This window comes from Sinocyclocheilus anshuiensis, unplaced genomic scaffold (genome assembly GCF_001515605.1).
Source record: "Sinocyclocheilus anshuiensis isolate Anshui unplaced genomic scaffold, SAMN03320099.WGS_v1.1 scaffold1334, whole genome shotgun sequence".
NCBI lineage: Eukaryota > Metazoa > Chordata > Actinopteri > Cypriniformes > Cyprinidae > Sinocyclocheilus > Sinocyclocheilus anshuiensis.
The window spans coordinates 36,616-44,492 of NW_015554145.1; the positions used below are offsets into that span (position 1 = coordinate 36,616).

Genomic DNA, 7,877 nt, shown 5'->3' on the forward strand with positions numbered 1-7,877 from the left:
CACTAGTTAAAATTGCTTATTTCTCTGGATTTAAACATTCTTCGAAACATTTGGGATAATGTAAGTACACAAGTCAGCAAAATATTTAACACTGTTCTAGTGGTTTTTGGATATTTTAATAAAAAAATTTTACATATTGTGCCTTTAATCTCTCTCTTCCTCTCTCTCTCTAATAACCGCATTAGACTGCATTAATAACTGCATTAGCCTGCATATCAATGGCTCAAGCCTCCGTTATTAGCTCTAAAATGACGTTTTCGAATTTGCAACGGAAGCTTTGGGATGACGTGCGTAAAAAATGAGTTCAACACACATGAGATTTCAGGACGGAAACATGTCAAATGTCTTGAAACAAATCATCTGAACAATGTCTTGATGTGTGGTTGTGACTCCAGGCCGTTAAAATTATTAGTGAAATAATGCACTCCCGAAGTGGTTATGTGGCCACGACGCCGTGCCTATATGGAACCGTCTTTCTCAGTTCTCAAACAAATTAAGAACTACATTCGATTTTTACAAGAGCTTATTGCGATAGAAAACACTGTAACGGTTTCCACTGATTAAGAAATATTTTTGTTTGCTTGGGTGGTGATATTAGGTCTATTATATTAATAGGGAAGGGGGGCCCAAAAATTAGTTTTGCCTATGTCACGAAAATAGGTAAATCCAGCCCTGGGCACAGGTATTTAATGACAGAAGTGTTGGTAATGAAATTAACAATATCTGACGATGAGGCGATGTCTTGAAGGTTGTGTTTTGCTAAATTCAGGCCGAGCATGAATCTCATGCTTTCAATCCAAAATCATGCCCTATCACAAAGTCATACAACTGTTAAGAACCAAAGAGTGTTTCTGATTGGCTAAAAAAGCATGGGCACCTCCCCTGACTCTTTTATGTTGTTTTGAGGGCCTAGGGCTGTCACAGAGACAAGTGTGATATCTCAGGATACCTATTTGTGTTAGGTTGGAGGGAAGTTGAATGCCTGAAAAACGCTTACATCACACTCACATAATGCTTGTGATGTGAAATTCTATTTGTCAGTAAAACGTTGACATGTGAGACCTAGTAGCTCATGCCAAACCTGTAAATTTATTGCAAAATTTTCCGCTATTTCAAATATTTCCTTGTACACTCCCAAAGGCCCCGGATGCGTGTAACATAGTTCCAGAGTCTTTAGGGAAAAGAAACATTTGACTCTGGGGTGACCTTAGTTTCTTTGTCTGATTCATGTTAGAGCTTAGACTGCTTATCTGGAGGCATAAAACGGTTTGTTTATTTGTGCTTTGTAAGGTTGAACAGGGGTGATATAATGAAACAATAAAAAGGGGAAATGAATGGAACGAAATGGCATTAACTATCAAAATCAGTTATAAAACCAATGTTTACAGGATCATGCAGGATCATGTTGTAATTCAGTGGGTTGTGAACCAAAAATGGGTCACAGATCTGTTCTAAAAGCATTGTGTAGTGGCAAAGAGACAAAAATTTTCAGATAATAAAATGCAACTAAACATGTAATTGTGCATATCAAAATAAATAGGTCTATCTCATTTTTAAAGTGAGAAAAGGCTTACCATATCTTTTGTTGTGTACATCACAGGCAAGACCATACTAATACAATGTTTAGCCGAATGTTTGTTATTTGTTTGTGTGTGTTTCTGTGAGTGTGTATATATATATATATATATATATATTGTGTGTGTGGCAATATGCAAAAAAAAAAGGTCATGATAATAAAAAAGCAAATTGAATTTATTAATAATTTATTCTACTTTCAATGCATTTAGTTATGTAATGACTGAATAATTTTATATATTAATTTATTTAAAAAAATTTTTTGTATTATTTGTATATATTCTTGCATATGGCCCATGCAGGTTATGGTAATATTAATATTAATCTATTAATCAATTTCAATCTTTGATTTATGGACATTGTTGTTACTTTTATATGGTAGATAATTGGCCATGTGATGTCCAGTGTAAAATCTGGGCTGTGAAGTAAAATGGTTTATTAATAATTTATTCTACTTTCAATGTATTTAGTTATGTAATGACTGAATAATTTTATATATTAATTTATTTAAAAAAATTTTTTGTATTATTTGTATATATTCTTGCATATGGCCCATGCAGGTTATGGTAATATTAATATTAATCTATTAATCAATTTCAATCTTTGATTTATGGACATTGTTGTTACTTTTATATGGTAGATAATTGGCCATGTGATGTCCAGTGTAAAATCTGGGCTGTGAAGTAAAATGGTTTGAAAACCACCATTAAAGAGATCCATGTGCTTTTATGTTTAAAATATATTCAGTGTAAATGTTTAGTCTTGTGGTAGTTTATGTATTAATATCCGTGATGCACACCTGCAGTGAATGACATATGATCTGAGTCTGTTCTTTAACAGATTGGTCTCTGGTCTTCCATCCCTTACTTTTCCCTTCTACACCTGCTCACCCCGTCTTTCTTCTTCCAACCACTATGACCTCTCGCCAACACCAACATCCATTACCCTGATGATCCCCATGATCTGTCCATCCCAGCTCAGCATGTGAAGATAGATTTCTCAGGAGACTTCTCAGGAGGCAGTAGATCCTAATGGCTTCAGCTGTGTCTGGGAGCTGTGTGGGTATATAGTGTAATGGTAAAGACCTAGTCTGCTAACCAGAATGCTGCATGTTGAGCCATCAGCGTTGTTAGTCACTTTGGATCAAAGCATTTGCTAAATGACGAGGTCTGTGGAGTGCTGGTGCATAACCTTAGTCTTATCTTGACACCATACAGGCTGCACTGCTCAGGGAAACCCTAGGGCCAATGTAGCTGGACACTTCCATCAGTCTCATCAATTATTGACTATCTGACCTGTAATCCAGAGAGCTTTGTCTGAGTAGGTTGTTAGTTGAATTGCTGAGCAAAAGACAGTCCTTCTGCCATTCTTCTATGTGAGTGTGAACTTTCAAGGAATATTTTAAAATGGCTGTTTCAGAATGTTCTATTGCTAGAAACTGTTTCCTGTGCTCTGTGTTTAGGAATCTATATAGTGGTTCTACACTGCTGGTTTTGATTCAAGACTCAGATTTATACTACTAGACATTAAGTAATCTAGTCTAAAGAAAAGTCTAAAAAGTCTAAAAATCCAGTCTAAACACTGTACTAGAATTTATGATCATACAAAAGTAAAAATAAAAAAAAGATGGATGGATAGATAGATAAAATAATATAATTAAAACTTTTTTTTATTTTATTTTAATAAATGAGATAAATTTGTCCCAAAATACAGTGCAATTTTATTGGATGCACAGCCTTTGATGTCCACAACAACAGAGATTTTCCCTTTTAAAAGATGATAAATTTGTCCTAACTATTACATGGTTAATTGTTTTTTATTATTTGCATTTAGCATGTTTTTCTCTGCTGTCCTGTGATCCAATTAGAACACACTGTAATACATGTAACATTTCTTATTTCTTATGCGCTTTGGAATTGCAGAACAGGGATGGAAAAAGTATGTCTGAAAGTTACATGGAACGACAAAAACAAAACCTCCTTACTCTGCACTTAATTTATCACAGTGTCCTTGATACCATCTGTGCAGTTTGACAAATGATCAGACTTGTCATCAAGCCAGTAATTTATAAAGAAATCCTCATATTAGTGAAAGTCTCCAGGCTCTGATTGGACGGTTCAAATGGAGGGTGTTTGAAAGCTGATGGATGGAGCCAGAGCCCTGTTGTCATCTTAATCGGGGTTTCCACGGTGATGGATGTTGTAATCTTAATCAGGGTTGGCTGGGTGATTGATGAGATGGGCTGTGACAGTGGGGTCAGTGAGCTGGCCGTCCGAGGAGAAGAGGAGGCAGGGTCATCGGAGGACAGAACATGGAATGGCCATTTCACATGACAGCGCAGCCCGCAACGTCCACTCATGCACGCTTGCTCGCTGACGGCCGAGACATGGCACTGTTCCTTTCTCCTGTTTCACTCCTTCCCATTCTTTCCATTTCCCAGTTCTACCTCCTTATGCCTGCAGCCATATAATGGGCTTTTTGAATTGTGTAATTATTTTATGTTGGTCCTTGACAGACTGTGGAAAGTGCTTCTGAAAACAACCCTATTAACACAAAGCCTTTCAAAAAGAAAAGTAGTACAATTAGCACTATATCCCGCTGAATTTGAAAAAAGAACAAAAAAACTAAAAAAAAATAATAAGTGCTTTATTTTTCTGTTTTTCTTAGAAATGGAGACAGCAAAAAAGCAGATGGATATGGACAAGAAGGCTATAGATGAACTGGTGCGGGAGAGGGACATCCTGAATAAGGTGTGCGGACACTTGTTTCTAATTTACTACTAATGTTTTTCTAACAAAATTTATTGAAAACAACCTCCGACAAAATGTACTAAATCTAATGAAACATTACAAAATGTAATGAAACCACCTTAAAGAAATACACTTGTAAGGAAAATAATAAAGGGAAAAAACCATGTTCTTTTAGGGCTGTCAGTTGATTATATATATTTTTCATTTTATTAATATAATTGTTTTAATTTAGATAAATAATTTAGATTATTATTTGTGTTTAATTAATTAAATGATATATCAAATAGCTATTCAAATGAATCACACTCATAAAAAGCTGTTAAAAACTAGATTTATTTATTTAGATTATTATTGAATTAATTAAATAATATATCAAATAATTAATCAAAATAATCACACACATAATAAGTCCCTAAAACCTTTGTTTATTTATTTAGATTATTATTTGTATTTAATTAGTTAAACGATATATCAAATAATTAATCGAATAAATCACACACACATAAAAAGCCCCTAAAACTTATTTATATTTATTTTTGTTTGTTTATTTATTTCAGTAATTAAATAATCGAATAATATAATGAATAATATCAGATAATTAATCAAATGAATCGTACACATAAAAAAGCCCCAACAACGTTTGTTTTAGCTCTTTTAGTTTGATGTCCTGAAACTAATCTTAACACCAGGTAAGCTTTTCGGTGAGTCTTTATGTTTTATATATTTGTCCTTAGGGCTAATTTTCTGCATTTCTCATAGCTTCCCCACGCTGTTATGATGCACAGATGGATTTCAGAAAACAAGAGAAGGTGCATGATGTTTCTGCTGACATGCTGAATATTGCATTGCTATTGTGCATATGAAAATAACAGGATATTCATATTTAATTGCACAGGAGACACTCTGTCTCACAAACACACACACTGTAGCGTACAAACACGACTTTTGATATCAGCTTACCTTGGAGAGTAATTCCTTTGATCTACTGAACAACAATACATGAGAGAATAAAATCATCCTATTCTCAAACTTGTTTTTTAATGTCCATTTTCTGAAAACCTTGAGTCACTCTTGCTAAGTATATTTACAAATTGATCTTTAGTGTAACCTCTTGTGTCGGTGTGCACATGTTTTTGTTCCAGAATATGATCAAGGCGGCCAATGAAACGGACAAACAGCAGACCATTGTTAAGCTACACGAACAGTCAAAGAAGACTCTGGAACAGGAGATTTTAAACTACAGGGACGAAGCCCAGAAACAGCGAAAGATCATCTACCAGCTGGAGAAAGAGAGGGATCGCTACATAAACGAGGCCAGTGAGCTCACTAAGAAGGTACAGCACACACACACACACACACACACGTTAGCCATTGCTCAGTGAGTGATTGAGAATGTCACCTTGAAGTTAATTTTGTTCATTTTTTAAACATATTTTGAAATTTTGATGTTATCATACTGGTTTCTGTTTTTTATTTTTTTATTGAAACAGAATGGAATGATTTAAAGTGAGACAAACCAACTAAATAACCAAACATGATGTCACTTCCTGAAGGATGATGTAATTAAAGGTGGCTTTTGTCTGTTGGGCATTTTACAAAAGAGGATAGAAAGTGAAATTAAGGACACAGGAAAAACCTACAAAATGACTATTAATTTAAAGATGATTTGCATAAAATATACAAATATATTTGGAAAAAAAGAAACATAATTAGGTGTAGGATTTACTTTGAAACGATTTTTACTCAGAAATTGCTTGTAAATGTCACAAATAATTACAAAGCATCAGGACATTGACTGTAAGATAGCGCCCCTTGTGGTAGTACTGAGAATGCAACACATGATTGCACTGAGATGTGAATTGAATTTGAACCCATTTCAAAACATCACAAATTAAATCTAGCTTGTGTAGCTTGATGTGTTTACATTCAATCTTGCATAAAGTATGTTTTAGGCCTAAGAGTGAAAAATATTCTAAATCCCCTCACATTTCTTTCTCTTATGATGTTTTGCTTTCTAAGAGTTGTTGAGAGTTGAGAGTCTCTTGGTTTTTGTCTTGTAATCCCTGAAGGCATTTCTTCATTCTGCAGTACTTCAGCATGCTTGTGAGAGTCATCTTACTGATTACTTTATAATACTGTTGCATATCGCAATAGTGTGTATGTGTTTGTGCCACTCTATACGCATTTCAATGCAGTAACTTTTAGGCACTTATGGGCAAACTTGTTTAGGTATTGTCATGATACACGGAGCAGACCACTTGGTGAACTCAGTCTTAACTTTATTAACATGCACGCTCATAGAACATTCTAGCTTTGTCGCCATCATCAGGCTGCACACACTGGCCCCGCCTCCGTTGCCTAGCAACCCTGGACCCCGACACAGAACAGCCTATCACAATAAACTATTCACATTTCACCACAGGTATAATGGGCAACTATCAAGTTAAGCCAAGCGTGCTGTGAACAACATAATTAGAGAACAGTCTGACTAAGTCTGATGCTCATCCTGTTGTAATTACATGATGGTATTTCAACTTTATATCAATAATCTACATTTCTTAAAGGGCCAGTCACCCAAAAATGAAAATTCTTTTATCATTTACTGGGCGCTGTCATTGTATGGAAAAAAGCAGCATGAATATTCTACTCCTAACTTCTTTTATGTTCCATGGATGAAAGTAACTCAGACAGGTTTGAAATGTCATATGGGTGAGTAATGACAGGATTATTATTTTAGGGTGAACTATTCCTGTTAGGCTTGCTGCGATAGACGTGTTTTCGGTTATACCGGTGTTAAGCCGCAATACCGGTTACGTCATTTGCCTACCACGGCACCGCCCCCCACCGTCGTTTTGATTTTTTTATAGTAACAAAAATAATTTAGCCTAGTTAAGTTAGAAGACAGACACTTTTAAAAACTAAACGCTCAATGCAGCGTGCCGAACCGTGCGCGAACGACGAGCAGGAGTCAGATTTTATTTATCATTTCAAGCTATTTGAAAGCCAAGAAATCCGAGGAAAAGAGTGAAAACTCAAACGAACAATTGCTTGATGCTTCATTATCTCGCCATGGTCTTTTATATAGAAGGATATTCCGGGCTATTTTCAAAAGGAACTGCAAACTGTATTTTCAGTTGCGTTGTCCATATGTGGAAGCATAAATTGTGACATAATCCAAACGCAATTGACCTATCGGTAAGCCCCACCCCCCTTAGTTACTGTTGCGAACTCGGACAAACAAACGGAGTTGCTAACTGTCGCACAAGATGACATTAACGTTCTACTTGAGCAGATGAAAATTGTCACTTATGCGAATATGACAACCAGAAAATGAACGTTTTCGTCTTCCTTGGGATTGGGGTTGATTGCTTAGGGACATTTTGCTCCGTTTTGTTTGGGTTTAGGAAATGTAATAAAATAAATTTCATTGCCCATCCTCTCAGGATACCTGGAATCAGTGTTACAAGTACCCCAGGCTAGTGTTGTCACGGTACCAAAATTTCAGTATTCGGTACCAATACCAGTGAAAATCCACGGTTCTCGGTACCAATT

The 7,877-nt window shown here is 35.6% G+C and overlaps 1 pseudogene; it reads left to right on the forward strand.

Annotated features, from left to right (window-relative positions):
- Window positions 1–7,877, forward strand: part of LOC107670559 (cilia- and flagella-associated protein 58-like) — a 56,883-nt pseudogene that overhangs the window by 21,076 nt on the left and 27,930 nt on the right.